Here is a 22,494-nt window from a genome sequence, read left to right on the forward strand (position 1 = left end):
AGCTGACTGTGCAACTGTCACAGAGCAAAGAAGGAAAGTCAAACAATCCTTTATAGCATTTCCATGTCCCACTGATTCCAATAAGCTCCTCGAGGCCCCAGCAAAGCACCTCACATCAATCTGCAAAATTTACTTTTAAATCAAGAAATACTTGACAGAAACACAGGTTTGGGGGCACTATTAGTCAGGCTCAAACCTACCTGATATCCTGCATTAATTGTGTTTTCCATTCCTCTTGCTCTGTTTAATATAAAGAGATATTTGAAAAATGCACTTTATTCACTTTATTTCTGTCCTGCATTTGCTCCATATCTCAATCATTACATTAAGTAATGGAGTGATGTAGCAGCTTTGGTGTTGCTGCATTGTTACAGCTCCAGAAGGCAGGATGGATGCACTGGGGAGCACTCAGGAAGACTAGCAACACTTCTGTCAGTCACAGATCAATGAAAGAGGACCTCTATACTACTCTCATTTTTTTTGTTCTTTATATCCCTTTGTATTTTTGAATGTTCACGAATGCTTCATAATCCAAGGCTGCAGTTTATTAATGTTTATAAATGACACAAATATTTCCTATTAATGTGAAGAATCTGGATGAGCTAACAGGAAATAGAAGATATCCATCTTCCAGAGAATGAAATGGAATTTCCATCTACAGATGGTTCAATGGCACTTGGGTACCTGCCAGCTCCTTTTTGGCAATTAGAGGAACAGTAAGAATAAATGAAGCTTTAGGAGCACCAATGTACACCTGCTTATTCCATTACTTTGGCAAGAACGGGTCAAAAACTCCCAAGAAATCTCCTTTCAGATCTCACTCTCAGCTCACTAACACAGAGCACTTCAGCCATCATTTCCAGAACACTGGCATGTCCAGTTCTTGAAAGTCACACTGACACATGCACTGGTGACCAGGGAAGGGTGTCCCCTCCACCTCAGAACCCATCCTGGACTCACTCAAACAGATCCAGTACATGCATCTACTGAACCACTTCAGCAAAAGGTTGGCTAAGAGATATTATACAATTTGTCAGCTGGACTGGACCACCTCAGTATAGCCTCCTGTTGTATCCCACAGTCTCTCACCCCATCCCCAGGGCAGCAGAGTCACCAGGCTCCTGCCTGTGTCCTGCTGGGCAGGGCTGTCCAACCACATCCCCGTGGGGCAGGCACAGATGGGAGGTGGAAAGAAAAATGAAGCATATTCCCTCTGCACCCCACTCTGCCTCGGGGCTCTGGCCAATCTCCTTGCACATATGGCAGAGTTTGGTTTGTCCACGGTTAAAGCTCAGCAGCTCCTTGACAAGTGCTGTAACAACAATACAGGGAATGGAAACTGGTGCCAGAAGAGACAGGAAATGGGGAAAGCGCTCTCAAGGACTTCACTCTGAAAGCAATTTCCCATTGTTTACTAAATAGAAACATTTGAATTCATTGATTTGGTTCTAGCCAGGTCCTTTTTTGGCAGAGTATTTTCTCCTCTACTTTGTTTAAGACATCTCCTACAGTTAGTCCTGTTGTCAAAGCACACACTCTTATAGGAGACCCTTCATTTTTGGATACAACTCATGCCCTTTTAGATTCATGCCCTAGACACTTCTTCCTGCTGGCTGCACAGATCCTGGGCTGACCAGCCCTGTGGAGCACAGAGCCACAGGAGACATCAACCTTACTGTCTCCCTTCCTTAATCCAAAATACAGTGTCTGGTCTCACTCCAGGCAATGGCAGGACTCAGGGCATCACTCAGACCCATAAGCACTGCAGTTCTCCTGGATTGGAGCACCAAGGGGAGGGGTGGTATTTAAAACAGGACTCAAAGGACACTAAAAAATCCAATGAAACACCACACCACACACACAGCACAGCAGTAGAAGGCAAATACTGAAACATGTGAACACAGCAAGTTGATTCCAAGCTATTTTCCATTCTAGAAAAGGCATAAATCATTATAAACCAGGCTTACAGAACCCCAACAACAGGACTGTAATGCCCTTGTGATCTGAAATTGTTCATAATTTCATAATTATCTCAGTGGATATTTCCTTGATGGCAATTGCAGACTGAATTACTTGAAATAAATTCCTTCATAAGCATTTCCTCAGTTTCTGAAGCACCTATGTTTTCCATACCCGGATGTGGCTTTGCCATTATCATTAAAATCTCTGAAAATCAGGCCAAGTTGAGAGCCCCAGAAAAACCTTAATTTGCAATTGCTCAGTGAAGAACAGCTAGAAGGTCAAACCTAAATTTCTTTGAGGGTCCTAAATTCTTCTTGAGCCACAGCTATTGCTGTCACAGGGTGCGGCTAAACAGAGTTCCTGCATCCCACTTGTGCCCTGCATGCCAAAATGCAGGACTAGATACTGACCACAGGATAACATTTGAAGGTCATTGCTGTCCCCAGCAGCTACCACAGAACATTGCTGCACTCTTACCATCATCATCTTCAAACCTGAACACACATCAGGGCAGGGAATCTAAATCCTTGCTCCTTCTGCCACCCTGGTCTGATTTTATTGACCAACAGGTTCTCATTTTCTAGCTGAAGGCTGAGCTCAGCCTAGGGCTGGCAGATCACAGCTTACCCAAGTCTCTCCCTCTGTCACAAAAAGCAGCACCTGCACCAGGACATCTTCTGCAGACCCTCGCACACCAACATGGCCAGGGTTCTCACCCCATCACTAACAAACTGTGGTTTTGGTAATATTTCCTTTGAGGAGACTCTTCCAAAGCCCCCAGACTCCCTCACTCATGAGCATCTCTCTTGCTATTGGGCACACTGGGCAGCTTCCCTCAAAGGAAGTGCTAAAAATATTAATCTGCAAAAGTGACTTGAATTCTCCTAGTTCTTTCTTATTTTGATGACATTCCATTGGTTTTACCTCTGAGTTGAAAGACTCAATGCTCTTGACACACTGTCCCAGGGTGATCATGCACCAGCAAACTCCATGAGGTCCTTCTGGAGCATCCCAACATCTCAACATTACACACCACAGAATCAATGAGGTGGGGAGAGATCTGGTCCAATGCTTGACAACCCTTTCCATGAACCATTTTCCTAATATCCAACCTAAATCTCCCCTGGCACAACTTGAGGCTGTTTGCTCTTGTGCTGTCACTTGTCACCTGGGAGAAGAGACTGACCCACAAGCTCCTGTCAGGGAGTTGTAGAGAGCAACAGGGGAAAATCAAAGGCTTGTCTCCACCCTGCTTTTGGTACTTTACACAGACACACTAAGGAGATGTTGGCTAACTTTAGCCAGGAACAATCAGCAGGCTCCTGGAGCATCTCAAGGTTCTTCCCACACTCTGCAGGATTCTAGGACTGATTTATTCTTGTACATAAGGGCCACAGACTTTGCTTCAGTACTGTGCTCTTCTAACTTCACCCCACTGTTCCTATTTCCTTCACTTCTACCAGTGATGGAAAAGCTGGGAACTAGAAAGGAGAAAAAATGAGACCTAGCACAGTTTGCATTCCCAAATAAGCATGTTTTCACACAGCAGACAAGGAGCAAACATCCTCCATGACAGGATTCCCAATAACTTCTCCCTGCAGTGATAACAGTTCAATTACCCAGACAGACTCAAAAGATGAGGCAGAGTTTTACCTTCTCCATGGGAAATGGTGGGGGGACATGGGCTGAGTCAGGAGAGAGAGATGACTTCTCCTTCCTGCCACTTACCCCTTCACCAACATTTTTATCTATGTTGAGTTTACAAGCGCCTTAATCAACTTACAGCACATCTCCTCAAACCTGGCTTTCTCAGCTTCAAGTATGAAATTAAATCCACCCTCGAGGAGGCCATCTGTGCAAGGCAGCCTATAGGAAATGGAGTTTGCACAGATGGGACTTATCACACACTCCCTCGTGTCATATCAACACACCAGCTTTGCAAATCTGCCCTAAATAAACCAGAATTGACAACACATTCTCACATTCTGTCTGAGGCCAGCAGGGCTGTGTAAGCCTAGCGTGTACTTGGCAGGGCTGGATTGTTCTCTCCACTTTTAACAAACAACTCTCTCATAAATGGAAAACTTGTGAACGTTCAAGTCTTGTGCTGTGTTCAAATGTCTGGAGGATTGCATTCAGCAAAGTCTCCTGGAGGGATCAACTAATTGGCCTTCAAATTCCTAGACATGAAGCTGTAGGTTGCTTAAAAACTAGCAGGACATGACATGGCCTCCTTGCAATCCACAGTGGGGACAGACACTGGTCTGGAACGTTTTCTAATTCCATTAACTCTTCACCAACACATAAAAATAACACTTTAAAAATGTTTATTTTTACAAGTTACATTAGGTGAAGAATATAGCTGAGCAATATGGCTGAACACATATGGAAATGCTTAAGCAGCAGCTCTATTTTCTGTCCAAGCAGTCTGTAGACAAACACAATAAACTGAAGTTACACACATGAAAACTCAATGTACTAGATGAAAAAAAAGACAAAAAAGTGTGTTTTCATAAAAAACAAACTTGTTGAGTTGTTTGATTTGTTTTTGTTTTTTTGGAAGAGGACCATCTGAGAGAGGAGGGAGTAGCTTGAAACAGGCAAGCACAGAAATAATAAAATGCAGTTCAGGAGAATAAGGCACTGAAGAGGAGCCTTCCCAGGTCAGATCACACCTTCAACTGGCCAGTGCCATGTCTCAGACAGTGGCCTAAGGGAGAGAAGTGGGAGCTGTGTCCCCAGCTGATGCCCTGACTCTACAGCAGCCTGCAGTTTAAGATTTCCACATGCCAGGTCTTGTGTACTGGTACAACACAGACTTTGCTGACCCTTTCTTCCAAGAATGGATCCAAGCACTCCTGCAAACCCTCAGCACCAGAGTCATGTTGCACCAGGTGCCACATTGTACTCAGCAGGCAAAGCGGTGTTTCTTTTTCTTTTTCCTGACCTTCCATTTGATGTCCATAATTTTAGTTAGGGAATTAAGGAGAAATGGGGAACAAATGCTTATCTTTTGCCCCACTCCTTTGTTCAGGCCCAGATGTTCTGCATTTGCAAACTGCCCCAGGATATGTTCCCGGGGGAGGCAGTACCTCCTTTAGCCATAGCTTTCTCACATGTTTCTCCACATTTACTGACCCAAAGTTTAACCTGCTGGTTTGTTTTCCAATCCCACAGGACCAGAGAGTAGGTACTTCTGCAGCTTTAGATCTGCCTATGCCAAAACTTTGAATTCCCTCAGACTTTGTTATTTCTCCATCCATTGCCTCCCTCAACTCTCCTAAGACTCCCCTGTCATTCTCACAGTAACTGCTCTTGGTTTAACAACCAGCACTGCTACACTTTTTCTCACCTTTTAACCAGGCACCGGTTTGCCAAAGAACATTCTCTGATCCCCAGGAAAGTGGCTGCTCTAAGGGGCTGTGACAAAGGACCATGTCAGGAGTGCTTAGAACATCTGAGGACACCACACACACTGAACACCAAAATCCAGATGTTTGTCCTTGAAGATTCCTCAAGTGCAACTTCCTTTTACAAAAGACATGCTGACTCCCCCACATCCGCATAAAATCAAGCGCCAGCTCGTTCTGATCTGTATTATTCTTTTGACAACACGGCACAATACAAAGCCAGATTTCTGCCTGCTGCTCCCCAAGCTCCCTGAAACTCTATTGAGGATGGCACTATATCAGCCCTGTCTGTTTTCTAACAGGAGTGAGGAAATTTTAACTGAAAGGCTGCATACAAGTGTTAATTATTCAGCAGTTCCTCTCCTGACTCCTTCCGAGGCTCTGACATCCTGGTCCCTGCAGGCAGGTTTCCTCACTGTGTTCTTAAATTCTTAATTTAGTAGTTGGGTTTGAGATGGGTTCTGCTAGGGAAACTAAGCACAGTGTAAATGCCTCAGAAACAAAATGTTTCTTTCAGCTCCACCTCCTGATTTTTCACACCCTGGTCTCCATGGGTTTTTTCAAGCTTTTGGACAAGCGTCTTATTCCCAACATATCTGGGAAAGAACTGTTACTTTTTATACTTTCTGAAAGCCTTTGAAAGTGTTTATTCTTTTCTATCTTCCTCACTTGGTCATGACTTCAGCTTTTGGAAGGATGCCCCTGCCTCTCCAGCCTTCCTTCCCTGCTGCTTCACATCAGAACTTCTCTCTCACAGCAATTGATAGAGTTGAGGCATTTCCTCTGCAGCACAGAGCCTTGAAATCTGCTTCAGCTCCCTACAAAGGTTTCACCCTTGTCACTTCTCCTTTCAGTTTTTTTTTAACCTGCTGCCTCATTCTGATATATTTTCCCTTTGCAAATCAAAGAATTTCACCTCTCTGAAGTTTTTGGCTTGGGTTGCTTCTGCAGGATCTGTAAGTGCACTTGTGTACACTGGCAGTACAATTCTGTACCAAGTTCTGCACAATTCCCAGAAGAAAGTCAAAATTATCTTTCCCTCTCTAGATTCCTTCACCAGATGTTTCCCAAGGATGTCATTCTTGGACTGGGGTGCCAGTTTTCTCCCATTGTTTTTCCTGTTTTAAAGCTCCATACTCCTTATTATTCTATACTTTTCCTATCTCAAAAAGCAGGTATTTCAGCTTATTGCTTGGTTTATCATACTGCATTTTCTTTGTTTGTTCTACAGAAATTGTGAAAACTAATTATGCTTCAAGAACGGTAATTATCATTTAGCTATTATTCATCATGTAAGTGCAGAATAACTGTTTGCATTGCTTCTATTTTGTTATCCTTAATAAATACATAAACATCCAGAAAAAAGAATCCACAGAACAGATCCAGTTCTGCTTATACCAAGGAATTAAAAATAATTGCTCTCTTTGGAATTTCAGAATGAAATACATCACTGAATTAAACATTCTCTTTAGACCTCAGAGAAAAGCAAGAAATGACAGGACCTTGCAAGAAGTTTATTTTCATTGCTCACTGAATAATAGCTGCAACAGTTATTTAACCCTCACTCAACTCTTGCTGTTGATACTGATCATGTTTGACACCTCAAACCAGCATGTCAGTAAGAAAATAAGCTATAACTGAAAACTTCTCATTAAGTAAGATTTTGGTTTTTAAACACCTGTTATGGGAATAGCATAGCCTTGAACTGCAGTGGAAAATGAGCAAGGTAAAGAAATTGCTGAAAACCTGAATGCAGACAGAATGGTAAGACGGCATTTTTAGGTCAAAGGCTAAATCCTCACAGAACAAAAGACAAAGTTATGGCAGAGAGAACAAAAAGCATCAGCCCTAATATTGTACACATTCATTAAATGTGTCAGCTGGCTGTACAGAGAGAGGTATGAAATGGGATTTAGGTACCAGCCAGTATTCAGTGCCACTGAACAGTGCCACTGTTCTTTCAGGTGAGCCCATTTCCCTGTCTCTGTTCCTGAAGCTGCTGAGGTTATGGAGACAATTATTCCCTTATCATAACTACTTGTACTTCTGTGACAGAATCCCCTGGGCTGGAAGTGACCCACCAGGATTTTGAGCCCAGCCCCTGTCCCTGCCCAGACCCCCCAACAGCCCCACCCTGGGCATCCCTGGCAGCGCTGGCCAAAGGCTCCTGGAGCTCTGGCAGCCTCGGGGCCGTGCCCATTCCCTGGGGAGCCTGGGCAGTGCCAGCACCTCTGGGGGAAGAGCCTTGCCCTGAGCTCCAGCCTGAGCTGCCCTGGCCCAGCCCCAGCTGTGCCCTGGCTCCTGTCCCTGTCCCAGAGCAGAGATCAGAGCTGTCCCTCTGCTTCCCCTCACCACGAAGTTGTAACTGTGACGAGTCTCCCCTCAGTTTCCTCTTCTCCAGGTTGAACAGACCAAGTGACTTGAGTAAGAACTACTGCCTGCTCCTCTAAATCACACCAGAGAAGCCACAGAACCTGCCAGGCCATTCTCCAGCACTGACTCAGCACCAGAAGGAAAACTTTGAGCCTGCAGTTACACATTTTCCAGGGTCTGAGTACAATATCCAGTCATGAGAACAGAGAAAGGCAAGACCCCAGCAAGCCAGACCCCAGCAATCCTACGGCCTCTGTAACTCAAAGGAGTCACAGGAATCCCAGGGCAGGCTTTCCATCACAGCTCTGAGCAGGCTGCAGGGACGGTGCCTGACCACCCCACACTCACACAGAGCTCGCCTGTTCAGGATTCCAGCTGCATGTTTGAGCTTACATCCTCATTTTCCATGGATCATCATGTTATCCTGCAGGATAACAAAGGTGGCAAATTAACACCACAATAAAGCAACGTACAAGACACCCTGGGAACAGGTTTGAGGGAGAGGGGAAATGTTTTACATCATCTCCCAGAGCAAGCTGATGGAATTCCCGAATCTCAGGACAAGGGAATTGGTAATGAGAGAGAAATAAATTCCTTCACCTCTGGGTTGAAATCCAAGTCAGGCTGGTAGTAGCCAAGACCCATTAGCTCAACATCTGCTAGTTGTTTGGCAGCCCATGTGAAGTGAGTTATATTCCTCAGTATCCACATCCCAGTCCCACTAATTGGCACCACATTGGCAATCTAAACACAGAGGTTAAGGTCTGAGCACACAGCAGGCAGCAACTCTGAGATCAGGCAGCTCCAGTTTGGAGGACACATGTGATAAATTATACTTCTGGTATCTGGAACTCCATTTAATTGCCTGCCATCCTGTCCTGGCCCCAGAATAAAACTGTAAATGCAGGAGAGCCAGCGAACTGCCAGCAATCCCTGCCCAGCACACACTCCTGCAGCAGCAACACATTACCTGGTCCATTACCAGTCAAAGCAACTTAAACAACTGCTGAAATTTTAAGCAAAATGCTGTACAGCATGAAGTAAGAGCTAAAGTGTTTGGATAATGGTTAGCAATATCCATAAAAACAGTATCTTTCCCTAAACTCCAGTATTTAATGCAAAAATGCAACACTCACTAAAAAGGCAGTAACAATACCATCTTATACATCCTAAATAACAAGGCTATTTTCTTTTTGTCTTTCCTTCTTCTGCAGCTTTCCATAAAAGAGTGCACAAGACCAAAGCTGATTTGAAAACACAACCCATTAACTTTTAGAGAACTATTCTTTTTATTGCCCCATGGTAAAATGTTTCTCTCTGAGGACAAAAACCAAAAAGTTGTTAGCTTTTAATACATAGTAATAAAGGAAAATTTATTTTTCATATCATCTGAATATGGCAGCATAAAATAATTCTACACTATGAGGGAAGGAAACTCATGTTACAGTTTAGAAACAGTTCCTGATGTTTACACATCACTTCAGTTTAAAGAACTGCTTATGATGGGAACATGATGAAAGCTGTTGAGCATGAAGGAAGGGAGATGGAAATGAAGCCAAAAGAAACATCTTTGCCAGAACTCTACAAGAAAAGAGAATCAGACTCAGTTTGGGAGGGACCACTAGAGTTTTCCAATCCAATCAGCTGCTCAGAGAGTGGCCAACTTCAAAGTGGGGTGAGGTTGCTCGAAGATATTGTAGATGAAAGCACAACATAGTACAGTGCCCTGCAAAATCCACCTATAAAGACATTTTTCTCGCAAGCCAAATGTCCTCTTCATTTACCACTGCTCTGGAAATTATTCCACTCTAAACTGTTCTGAGAAGCAATAGGGCCAGCAGCCATCAGGAACAGGGGTACACTGCAAAGGAAACAAACCTAATGTGAGCACCCAGTAGGACCAAGGGATGGAGAACTTCAGATGCTAGAAGGCTGACTTGAGGACAGGAGACTCTAAGAGAGCTTGGAAAGTCCAGTCCTCCCAATATCTGTGTTTTAATTTATCTTATTTTGGAGAGGTATGCTCAGCCTTTTTCTCAAAAGGCAGCAGTGACACAAAGCCAGTGTACACAAAAACAAACCCAACCCCCAGTCTACATTCCATGGCCAGGCTCAAAGGATGTGTTGTCCTTCTTGTGCAAGGAACACTCTAACAGTTCACAGCCAGGGGGGTGATTGTCCCTCAGCTGCCTCATACAGGAACAGCCTGTGGCTTTGGCACAGCTCTGCCTGCACTGCCTGGCTCTGCCTGGCTCTGCCTGCACTGCCTGGCTCTGCCTGCACTGCCTGGCTCTGCCTGGCTCTGTCAGCACTGCCTGGCTCTGTCAGCACTGCCTGGCTCTGCCTGGCTCTGCCAGCACTGCCTGGCTCTGCCTGCACTGCCTGGCTCTGCCTGGCTCTGTCAGCACTGCCTGGCTCTGCCTGGCTCTGCCAGCACTGCCTGGCTCTGTCAGCACTGCCTGGCTCTGTCAGCACTGCCTGGCTCTGCCTGCACTGCCTGGCTCTGTCAGCACTGCCTGGCTCTGCCTGCACTGCCTGGCTCTGCCTGCACTGCCTGGCTCTGCCTGGCTCTGCCAGCACTGCCTGGCTCTGTCAGCACTGCCTGGCTCTGTCAGCACTGCCTGGCTCTGCCTGCACTGCCTGGCTCTGTCAGCACTGCCTGGCTCTGCCTGCACTGCCTGGCTCTGCCTGCACTGCCTGGCTCTGCCTGGCTCTGTCAGCACTGCCTGGCTCTGTCAGCACTGCCTGGCTCTGCCTGCACTGCCTGGCTCTGCCAGCACTGCCTGGCTCTGCCTGCACTGCCTGGCTCTGCCTGGCTCTGTCAGCACTGCCTGGCTCTGTCAGCACTGCCTGGCTCTGCCTGCACTGCCTGGCTCTGTCAGCACTGCCTGGCTCTGCCTGCACTGCCTGGCTCTGTCAGCACTGCCTGGCTCTGTCAGCACTGCCTGGCTCTGTCAGCACTGCCTGGCTCTGCCTGCACTGCCTGGCTCTGCCTGCACTGCCTGGCTCTGCCTGGCTCTGTCAGCACTGCCTGGCTCTGCCTGGCTCTGCCTGCACTGCCTGGCTCTGTCAGCACTGCCTGGCTCTGCCTGGCTCTGTCAGCACTGCCTGGCTCTGCCAGCACTGCCTGGCTCTGTCAGCACTGCCTGGCTCTGCCTGGCTCTGTCAGCACTGCCTGGCACTGCCTGCCTGGCACTGACAAAGCCAGGCCAATGTGACTGCCACCAAAGGTGCTGCCAGTCCTGAGGGTCTGCACAAGCTGTTGAGGATTCTGTATTCTATTCCCCCCCTCTGCTGTGCTCTCATGAGACCCCACCTGCAGTGCTGTGCCCAGCTTTGGAGGCCTCAGCACTGAAAAGACCTGGAGCTGCTGGAGCCACAGAGCTGCTCCAGGGGCTGCAGCCCCTCTGCTCTGAGTCAGGCTGGCAGAGCTGGGGGTGCTCACCTGGAGAGGAGAAGGTTCTTTGGACACCTTAAAGCCCCTGCCAGGGCCTAAAGAGGGCTTGCAAAAAGGAGGGAGACAGATTTTTTTTATACTGGCAGGTAGTGACAGGACAAGGGGGAATGGCTTCACATTGTCATAGGGTGGGCTTAGAGATTAGGAAGAAATTCTTCCCTGTGAGGTGGGCAGGCCCTGGCACAGGGTGCCCAGAGCAGTTGTGGCTGCCCCTGGATCCCTGGCAGTGCCCAAGGCCAGGCTGGACAGGGCTTGGAGCAGCCTGGGACAGTGGGAGGTGTCCCTGCCATGGCACGGGTGGCACTGGATGAGCTCTACGGTCCCTTCCAACATAAACCAGTCTGTAATTCTGTGATTCAAGATGGACCAAGGGATTTGTCTGATAGAGCAGGACCAAGCCTTCCATAGAGCTCCAATATCCCTGCCAGGCTATCCCTGAATCTGCTTCTGGCAGCAAGGACACAACCTTCTTTTCCCCTTCACTATTTAGTGCTTAAGGGTGGACTTTTTTTTACTGTCTTCTATACTTCTGAGGAGTAAATAGGCTCATGCCACATTTTTTAAATGCCAGATCAATTCCTTCTGTTTTAAGACACGTTATTAGCAGCTTCTTTCAAAATCACATCACTGCAAATGATTCTATTGACACTTGAGGCAGGAGCTGCTGTGCTGACATCTGCAAGAGAATTCAAGGGGACTGTGATGACTGCCAGGAGTCCAGCACTAGCTGGAAGAAACCAGACTGGCAACAGAAACATCAATACCAGCAGTTCTGCTCTACCTTTGTCCACATTTGGGTCCCAAGCTGCCAGTTCAGAGGGTGTTGAGGTGCTGCAGTACTAATTCCTGATGCTGCAGGACTGTGGGGTGACAGGGCCAAGCAAAGGTTATCATCGTGTGATGTAGTGAGCTGCTTCACTGAGCAACTCTCATGTGCACTTCTGAACCCTCATGCAGGTATCAAGTAAGCATTTACACTCAAACTAAATGCTTTCTCACAAAACCAAGTATAGGAATAATACCAAAGTCATGAGTTTCCTGAGAGTAATTCCTCTCCATTTAGAAAACAGGAGGGGTCCAAGAAAGAACTTCTCTACAGGGGAGGAAGACAGGAAGGAAGGAAATGTGAATTACATACACCTCTAGATATATTCCCCTTTTAAAAAAAGGAAGGAAATTGGAGTTAACTAAAAAGAGCATGTTTAGCACCACTGCACAAGCTGGGGAAAAAACATAGGAAACCCTGGCCAAAGATAATGCTGCCTCCTCCTGTCCCTGCCAGGCTTGCCCCAGGCAGAGGGAAAGGGCCATTTTTCACCCTTTTACCACTCTGAAGTTACAAATCAGAGTCATCATTCGATGATCACCTCTCCCTATGTCATCCTAGGTTTCTTTGTAATAAGGCCATTAAAAAACATGTGTTTTCACTTTTTTATTATTCTTAAAAAAGGATAACTCATAACTGAGCAAAGGCTCTGTTGATACAACAACATGTGGATTAAATCTGAAAAGAGAAGAAAGCTATTCTAATAAACTGACAATCCTGCTCAGAGGCCTTATATCCAGATTAGTGTAATAAATCATGAGGAAAGATTTCTCTTTGGCTGAAACAACCATTTATTTAGGCATGGAACGAGAGTATTTTAAAATTGCTCTGGACATTGTACACAAAGACTTTCTCCATATTTGATATTTTCTGTTTGTTCATTTTCTGTTGAGTTTTAAACCTATACCAAAGTTTTGCATTTGCTTTACTTAAAAATGGTTACTTTTGGTGCTTAAACCTCTGACAAGTCAGCCAGACAGCACCATTGGGCTCCTACAGAAATAAGAGAAGAAAAATGGAAGGAAAAAGTGGTTCTTACTCCATTACATCATTACATTAGGCAGAAAACTGCCCAAAATTTAAGCTTTCCCTGTTATGCTTCTCTCATGTGCTTTTACAGTTGTATTTGTTCCCTTAACCTCTATCAGCTGGGGCTTTTAAACTTTTTTTTCTGCATTATTGCTGCCTTCCCCTATCACAAACAAATTGTCCCACAGTGGCTTCTGAGCCCAGCACAAGAACCTGCCCAGTCAGAACATCACCCTGGGGCAGTTGAACAGCAGGGAGGGGCTCAGAAACCCCAGCCACACCACCAGCACCAAAACACTGCCCAGAATTAGCTCTGGCCTCCAGAGCCAAAATCAGGCTTGGCAGAACTTAAGTACAACACTGAACTGTAACTATAGATGGGTCTAAGTACTGCATAATAAAAATCTAATTTGTACCTGGAGCTGATTTCAGAGCTAAAGCATCTAACAATTCCACTTAACACATTGTGCTGTGGGGATGGCATTGGCCAACTCAGGCAAACTTGTCACCACACAACACAGCTGTCTTCAAACAGTGACAAAAACCAAATCACCGTCACCATAAAACAAAACTTGCAGCCCCACAGAAACGTTCTGTGAGGAGATATTACTCAAAAGTGGCAGAAAGTGTTTCCTACAAGCAAGGTAGAGCTCCTCTTCAGACGTGATCTGAAATGTCCCTGGCTCCTGGATTACCATGACTTTTTAGAACATTCAAACTGTGGTAAAACACGAGAGGGATCTGCATATGGGATGGAGGATAACACTAAAGGGGTGAAGACTTTGGCTGAAACCTCTGCCATTCAGTGTCAGTCCTGAAGTCACAGAAGTAACAAGAGTACAAGAAACACTCTTCAAACCCATTAAAAACCACAACCCCCAGTCCCACAGACGAGATACGTTAAGCTCAGCAACTGTTTTTATCTCTCCCAGATGAGTCCCTGTGTATTCCACTCCACCTTAAAATCCATTTGCCAGCCAGACAAATAAAAGGTTCCTCAGGAATTCCAGCTGATGCAGTCACTGAGAGGCCATCCCAGCCTGACTGTGTGCTGTTGTATTCCCAGCTCCTTCAAAGGATCCAGGGGCACATATCAGCCTGGATCAGCTCTGGGCTGCCCTGTCCCCTGCCCAGAGCAGCTGTGCCACCCTCCAGGAGAGCAGTGGGAGCTGGGAGTGCAGGGTGCCTGCCTTGTCCCAGGGCTGCTCTGCCAGGGTGCCCAGACCTGCCCGCAGGGGCTGCCACCCTGTGCCATCAGCTGCCTCACAGGCTGCAGGCTCTCCCAGGTGCTGCTTCCCACACACCTGCAGCCACCCACGGGGCTCAGGCAGCTCCTGCTGCCTCCTCCTGTGCTCTCCCACACAGGGCTGGAGAAGCCCTGAGCAGGCAATCCCTCTTTGCCAAAAAGCTACCGAGGGGATGGAAAGTTCTGGGGGGACAGACAGGGAAAGTGCAAGAGGACATTAAAAACTAGGAGGGGAAAAAGTAGGCCTGACCAGGACTTCTTCTTATTATTCTGCTTTGAATGAAGTCTTGAGGCCGACAGAGTTCATAGAAGCCTGGCACAGTGATTCAGGACTCCAAGGCAAGTGCTGCCTCCTGGCCAAAGCACAAAACCTGCTTTGATAAACACTCCCGTGTCAGTGTTTACTGCCTTGCCCTGTGGACAGTAAAGAAACACTCCCGTGTCAGTGTTTACTGCCTTGCCCTGTGGACAGTAAAGAAACACTCCCGTGTCAGTGTTTACTGCCTTGCCCTGTGGACAGTAAAGAAACACTCCCGTGTCAGTGTTTACTGCCTTGCCCTGTGGGCAGTACAGCTGCCCCTTGCAGTACAGCTGCCTGGCAGGGCACGCATGGCACTCGGGGAGGAGCTGCTCAGTCAGCTGGCTCTGTGCACAGCTGTCCCTGCCCTGTCACACCAGCCATCCTGGAGAGGACAGGAGCCCCCAGAGCAGGAACAGAACCCAGGCACCACGGGCAGCTCCCGCAGTGGAGCCGTACCCCGAGCCCAGCTCTGCCCTGCAGGGAGCCCCAGCCCAGCAAACGCCGCCCGGCTCCTCCAGGCTCCCCAGGCTGGGGATGAGTCAGTGCTAATTGCTCCGAGTGAGCAATTCTGGGTCCCACCGGTTTGGTTTGGTTTTGTAAAAGCAAAACAAGGTATGTTTGGACAAAGGTGAGATTATGTTTGTATTTACAGACAATCTGACTCCTGCATATAAATATGCTGTTCCTTCAACAAAAAACGAAAAACATCAGGAAATCAAAAGTAATGCAAATGATCTGGCTCTATAATCTTGCCAGAACAGAAACGCCATGAAAGCAGTTGAATAATAATCATGGTCTTAAATTTGACTTCTCTGACTCTTGTTTTGTTCAATATTTTAATTATATTTTAAAAAAATTCTAAACCACTTCAGATTTCAAAGCACATTTATATATATTGATTAATTCACCCAAGGTAAAAATCGTTATCCTCTTTCTGACCCAGGGAAAGTGAAAGGAGACACAACAAACTTTGTCAAAGACACAGACAGAGCTGTTGAAAGGGCTGGTACTAAAACCCAAGAGTTTCTGAAGCACCTTATATTTTTATCAAGGATTTACTTTTTAAAGACAATGGCAACCAAAAAATAATATCCAAAATGGATACAGATTTAGGATCAGGGCAGTTTATGGGGTAAAAGCCATGAGAAAAGCAAGTTCATTAATTCACATTTGGAAAACTTCAGTGAATTCTCTAATAAATTGTTGCTATATTCCATATAGAGCACAAGCATGAAATGAGCAGCACAGACAGTCCTGCCTTGGATCACCGGTACCCAGGGTAATCCAGCTCCAGATTCCCACTTTCTGCTTGGGGGCCAAGGGCGTTTGCAGCAGGATTTCTCTGGGGAGCTGCAGGGGAATGTGGCTGCTCGGCTCCCTGGGTGATTCCAGAGTGCCCTCTAACGAGGCTGCCGCTGCATTTCACACACACAGGGACACCAGGAACGGCCCAAATGAGCCTTGTCTCCACTTGAAAATGGGAAAGCAGATGACAGACACTATCTGGTGACTGCTCCTGCACGGATATTTTATACTGCCCTGCACTGTGCAAGCCCTCGTTGGTAAACACCTCAGTAGGCAGCAGGACTATAGAGAAAAATGGAAAAATTCACAGTTCTCCCATTCCAAGAGAAAAAAGGATACTGAGTAAGATGAAAGTTAACCCAGTACAACTTTTTAAGATAAAATGAATTTTACACAATCTGTAAGGAATTGGTAGGTAACTTTTCAACATATGTAGTTAAATCAAACTTTACAAAAATAAGTGAATAAAATCAATGAAGTTCACAAATCAAAATGGAATTTCCTTGAATATGTTGCTTAATACACTGGTGTACCATAAAATACTGACTATTTGGTCTGCACCCAAGAGTGGTCACACAGGCTGCAGCGGTGGAACAGGACTGGCTACAATTTCATACAGCAGACACATGGTTTATTGCCCAGTTCCCTTTCACCCACCTATGTAAACTAATAAAGCATCCTGCAAACCAGAAAAGTTCTTATTGAGACACAAAGTCCATGCTGATCCTCAGAACAGAAATTCACTTAAATAATCTCAGCATCACACTGTCAGAATAGGGCTGTTCCTTGCCCTTGAAGCTGTACCTACAGCTGTGCCAGGAAAGCACAGCTGCTCAGTGTGGGCTCAGCAGAGTCACAGCAGCTCCAGTGCAGCCCCTGTCCCCTCCCTCCCCCCTGCACCAAGGCATCCCACTCAGGTGGGATCCCACTCAACACTCCAGCTGGGAGCAGAAGGTGCAAATGAGCATTTTCCAAGCTCCTACAAGACAGAACAGAGAGGGGTAGAAGTTCCTGAAGCTGCGCTGCCCTCATCCTGCCCGATGTGTGTCAGAAGCCTCTGAACAGACCTGGCAAGCTCAGCCCAAGTGGCAAACTCACCCCGAGGGAGGACAGTGGAGGCGTCACTGCTGGGCGATGTCGGGGGGACCCTGCTGCCACCAGGAGCTGCGAGGAAGCAAACAGGCCTGTGAGCACTTGGACACCTGGCAATTCAACAGCTCAGCCCCACAGCCCCAGCAGGCACCTGGCTAATGCAGGCTGGGACACAGACCTGGCAGGCAGCACATTCTTCCTTGAACCCATCTCGTATACTTGCCTAGTTCTTTACTTCTTGCTAAGCACTTTTACTGTAATGTTAAGATCATGAGGTGCAGTGAGGGGAGACCTCAGAGAAATCTGCAGCTCCCAGGGGGCAGTGGAGGGGCAGCTCCCATCTCTGCTCTAGGACAGGGACAGGAGCCAGGGCACGGCTGGGGCTGGGCCAGGGCAGCTCAGGCTGGAGCTCAGGGCAAGGCTCTTCCCCCAGAGGGTGCTGGCACTGCCCAGGCTCCCCAGGGAATGGGCACGGCCCCGAGGCTGCCAGAGCTCCAGGAGCCTTTGGACAGCGCTGCCAGGGTTGCCCAGGGTGGGGTTGGTGGGGGGTCTGGGCAGGGACAGGGCTGGGCTGGGTGATCCTGGTGGGTCCCTCCCAGCTCAAGGGATTCTGTGGTTCCATTTGGGTCACCAAAGACTAAGAACACCTTACCAATGCGATGAAACATACAGGGAACCAACACCCTGACCCACACAGATTATCCACTTCGACAAGCACAGCATGTCCAGGAAAGCTCCACTCCATGCCTGCAATGGCCCAGTGGCCACCACTGCTCACAAACAGCCCTGGAGGACACCCTCAGCTGCACAGGTAACAAAAACCTGCCCTGCTCCAGCTGAAACTGTAGCTTGAGCTTGTACAGCCCAACTGCACTGCCCTTCTCTAACAGCCAAACTAATTGTCCCCAGGGAATATCTTCCAAAACTCTACAGGCAATTGCATAACCCAAGGAACCCACGTGGAGCAGTTTGATAGAGCCAGCGCTTCCCAAGCAGTGCTGAGTCCCTCCTGTGTGCTCGCTCACGTGTTCCAACATTCCTCAAGCACTGCTACACTCCAGCCTGACAAAACAGCTTATTCCTTGAGGAGATTCAGGCAGAGTCTGGCATTACAAAGATCAGCAGTGGGCAGACAGTGTCCTGGCTGTTTTGAAAAAGAGACTTTTCTTTCATGAACATGTAACCCAAACAAGACTCAGTGAATTGGTGTAAAATCAAAAATGGTTAGACAGTCTCTTTTGAACCAGACCTGCATCCTATTCAGCAGAGTAAAAAGTGTAAAAAAATGCAAGAGCAAATTAATCCCTGAAATGAGTAAGTGAACCACAGCTGTGTGCAGAGCTGTAAGGGTAACGCATTGTTAGGCACTCTGCTTTTGAAGGCAAGATGAGCAACAGCCAAGAATAAATCACATTGTGTGGGTATCACAAACCATTGAATAAGCAAAAAAAGAAAAGCATTACATTAATCAAAAGTCTAAAATAACAGCAGCCACACATTTAGACTTAACATGAAATGTGGCCATACCCTTGGCAGAGCTGGAGATGTAATAGAGAGGAAATTTTTTAAAGGCATTAAGTCCATGTAGAGCTGGAGTGTGTCCTGCCCTGGCTCAGCAGCGTGGGACAAGGATCACAGCAATGCCCAGCCCAGCGATGGCACAGCAGCCAGAGCTCCCTGTGCAAACACACCTGCAGCTTTGCTCTCCCAGACAGACTCAGAGATGGGCTGAAGCACTGGGCAGAGAATTTGGCTGCTGTATTATCACAAGAAAAAGAGGCTTTGATGCATTTTTAATGTCAGTTGCTACCACGACAAGCAGGGGCAGGTATGGCCTGCAGGAACAGCAGCCCCAGAGCAGGACACCAACAGGAACCATTCGTGATATGGCAGTTTCAAATTGGTTTCTGGGCTGCTACTGTTCAAATGTTTACACAACAGAAATTCGGCATTTTTTCCTTTGCTTAATTCTTCCATTCTTCTTATTTATATCTCCTTTTTCTTCATTAGCGAATTCCTTCTTCACATTCACAGAGTGGCAGGTACAAGGAATACACAACCTTGTCCATAGGGTCAGAGAAGGCACAGACTCCTCACGTGTTACAGGTGATCAGACAGAAGTTGAAGAGTTTGTAACTGCTCCTGGTCTGATCAGATTCCAAAACACTTCATCTTTCTTTACCTGCATTTCCACCTATTCATTGCAGAAGAAACTCCAAGGAGAATTATTCTGTAAGAATTAGCAACACATTAATTTTTTTTCTTCTGTAGAAATGCCTTTGACAGAAGCAATTGCCTCAACCCTCAAACAGGTCTGTTCAGAGCCAGCAGGAGGGGCTGTGCCCAGAGCACAGCCCAGAGGAGCAGCAAAGCTGAGACTGAATAAGCTGGTAATGACACAAGCAGGGTTTATTGCCTGATTCCCAGGGTTTATTGCCTGATTCCCAGCGGCAGCCCACAAAGCAGGATTTGCCCCAGATTTCCCAGCAGGGAGTTCAGTCAGCACAGGTGGGCAAAGGACACGCTGCTCCTGACCTCAAACACCTGGATAAGGCTCTCACCTGCCAGGTCCAAGTTAATGCCACTTGGTCACATTGCAACACCAAATGTCCACATGTATTCCTAAAGAGTCAAAGCCTTTTATCCTCTGGGAAAACAGCTTTCCAGACTTCCAATATCCCACATATACACACCCCCTTCTTTCATTTTTCTGCAAGATTTTTTCAGGCATTTATCACTGACATCTGCCATAATTCCTCCAACACTGTATCAATTTATTACACTTTCGTTCAGATGAGGGAAGAACATGTGAATCTGCAGGATGTTCAGCCCTTGGCATCTGTCCTGTTTCTGTTCCTCAGTTCCTAGTGACCAGCCCTCCCTCCAGTGCCCCTGCTTACCAAAGGAGCTGCTTGAGGAGGCTGCCAGAGCACCAAGAATCCTCAGAGAGCTAAAAAAATTATTTTTATTTAAAGACATATTACACAGACTCAGTAATTAGTTTTTGAATTAAATTACTAAAACTTAGTTCAGAAGAATACTCTTAATTCCAATGAAATGTCTTTGTGATTAGCCCAGAGGTGCCCTATGTCATTCCCTCTTCCCAGGTTACATCACTGCACACATCAGCAAGTTATTTAATGCACGTTTGGGTAAATTATCTATTCACAGGAGCAGCAGCTTTGCTTGTCTGAATATAACTGAGCCTCTGTGGACTCCACTTCTGTGTGAGGATCCCTCTGCACCACCCCAGAGCTGGGAACTGCCAGCACAGGCAGCTGTCCCTGCTGCCTCTCACCTCTGTCCATGCTGCCTCGGGAGAATCCCACAAGCTGCACTTGTTCCAGGTGTGCCAGCTGCTGTTTGCAGTGGAAAAGAGCAATTTGAAGTGTTCAGTTTGGTCCTTCTGTGTCTGCAGGGGCTCTGTGTGAGCAGCATCTCCTCTGCCCCACCAGAGAGGAATGTGCTCACTGCTGAACTGCAGGTCAGTGGCAGCACTCCTACAGGCAGCACTGTTGCCTCAGAACTCCAGACAGAGCTTTTCTGATGGAGCAGTTACATTCCAGAAGATGCATTTTGCTGCTTTTGCTCCAGATGTTAAAATTTGATTGTTTCTGCCCTACTGCTTGGCCAAACTGGCCTGGCCCTGAGGCTGCCCAGGAGTCTGCTCTGAGCACACCTTCAGCCTTGAGAGCCTTCAGCTGAGCAGCTCCCAACACTGCCAGGCCTTCCCCTCTGCCCCAGCTCCTCCTGTAGTCACCCTCCAGCACTGCTGGGAAACTGGGTGCCATTGACCAGAATTTGTGTTGCTGTGCCTCAGTTCCCAGAGCCTGCTGCGTGCTTTGGGAAGGTTGACAGGATCCAGCTGTGGGAGAACTTCCCACAGGCATGGATTTCCAGAGTGCCTGAGTCACTCCTCAGCTCTCTTCTCTTCAATGTGCCTGAATAAACTGATCTTATTCAGGCTTGTTTTCCAGAACCAGAGCATTTCTGTGGCCTGCCCTGAACTCCCCAGGATTTCTCTGTCACACTGGAGAGCTCCTGGAACCAGAGGCTCCCTGGCAGCCCATTGTAACCACGAGCACACACATGGTCACTGCAGCTTGATTTTCCTTAGAACAACTGCAAACCACAGCAGCAATCACCTCCTCCCCCAGCAGTGCATTCAGATGGTGCCACTGCTGCAGCTGTGTCCTGCCAGTCCTCCACCCCCACCAGTGGCTGTCGTGGTATTGAGATCCTCCTGCCACGTGGAACCACCCAGGCAGGCAGGCCAGCAGCACCCTGTCCCTGCCATGTCCCCTGTGTGTCAGCAGGGACCCTGGAAGCAAAGGTGACGCAGGGCTTTGGGCTCAGCCAGGGACTGAGCCAAGGTGTGGGGAGCAGCTGGTCCCCACCCATCCACGGCTTCCATTTCACAGCTGAGGCACGTTTGTCCTAAGGCTATTCTTACATTTGGTATGGCAACACCACCTGCTTCATTAACTTGTCGAGTTGCACTGGAGTTCAATTCCTGGAAAGTCCAAGTACATGGTTCTAAGCATTCATCAGTTGACTCAGATGCTGAATTCCCTTCCCAAGAAGGAACACCAGTGGGGGAATCTCCTTTTTCCAACCATACATGGGTTAGCCTTTCATCTTTATATTCATCACATCTGCAGGATCTAATTAGACACCAAATTTTAGCCACTCATTTTATTCCATTCCTGCTGTTGCCATCACAGTCAAACTATCAAACAAACTGTCTTTCTTTTCCTAAACCACATTTTATCTTTCCACGTGTGGACAACACTCGCGGTACTTCCAATTCCACTGACTCTTCTCTCCCATCCTCTGCAACGTTTTAAACCGGTGGCAGGGAGCCCAAGCAGTTTGTTCCACACCGAAACCCCCGAGTCGCACGCAGGGCTGCAGCCGCTGTCCCTGGGTCGTTACCTGCCCTTGGCTCGCTCCAGCCCGAGCTGCCGCTGTGCCTCCGCCCCGCCGCGCCGCGGAGCTCAAGGCGCGATCCCCGCAGCTTCTGCCGTGCTCTCCGCCCCGCTCCCCGCCGGCACCGGCTCCTCGCCGGCCCCAGCCCTCAGCCCGGCCCGCCCCGCCAGCCCCGGAGCCGCTCCTCTGGGCGTCCGAGCCGCACGGGCCCGCTCCGGGCCGGGTGTCCGGGCCGGTCCGGGCCCGGTTCGGCCCCGCTCGCTCCGGGCCGGGTGTCCGGGCCGGTTCGGGCCCGGTCCGGCCCCGCTCGCTCCGGGCCGGGTGTCCGGGCCGGTCCGGCCCCGCTCGCTCCGGGCCGGGTGTCCAGGCCGGTTCGGGCCCGGTCCGGCCCCGCTCGCTCCGGGCCGGGTGTCCGGGCCGGTCCGGCCCCGCTCGCTCCGGGCCGGGTGTCCGGGCCGGTCCGGCCCCGCTCGCTCCGGGCCGGGTGTCCGGGCCGGTTCGGCCCCGCTCGCTCCGGGCCGGGTGTCCGGGCCGGTCCGGCCCCGCTCGCTCCGGGCCCGCCCG

General features: G+C 48.2%; 1 protein-coding gene across 19 annotated transcripts in view; it reads right to left on the minus strand.

Moving 5' to 3' along the window:
* Positions 1-22,494, minus strand: part of EXD3 (exonuclease 3'-5' domain containing 3) — a 254,263-nt gene that overhangs the window by 231,309 nt on the left and 460 nt on the right. For 13 of the 19 annotated variants that reach the window (XR_010348975.1, XM_064393451.1, XM_064393461.1 and 10 more), the window contains exon 2: positions 17,008-17,073. The exons of 3 other annotated variants lie outside the window; for them this stretch is intronic. The gene's annotated coding sequence lies outside the window, so the exon portion shown is untranslated. Of the gene's footprint in view, positions 1-17,007; positions 17,074-19,901; positions 19,924-21,936; positions 22,112-22,494 lie in introns of those variants that run through there. 3 more of the 19 variants (XM_064393449.1, XM_064393450.1, XM_064393455.1) reach the window with 3 other exon arrangements.

The sequence above is a fragment of the Passer domesticus genome, chromosome 18, assembly GCF_036417665.1.
Source record: "Passer domesticus isolate bPasDom1 chromosome 18, bPasDom1.hap1, whole genome shotgun sequence".
NCBI lineage: Eukaryota > Metazoa > Chordata > Aves > Passeriformes > Passeridae > Passer > Passer domesticus.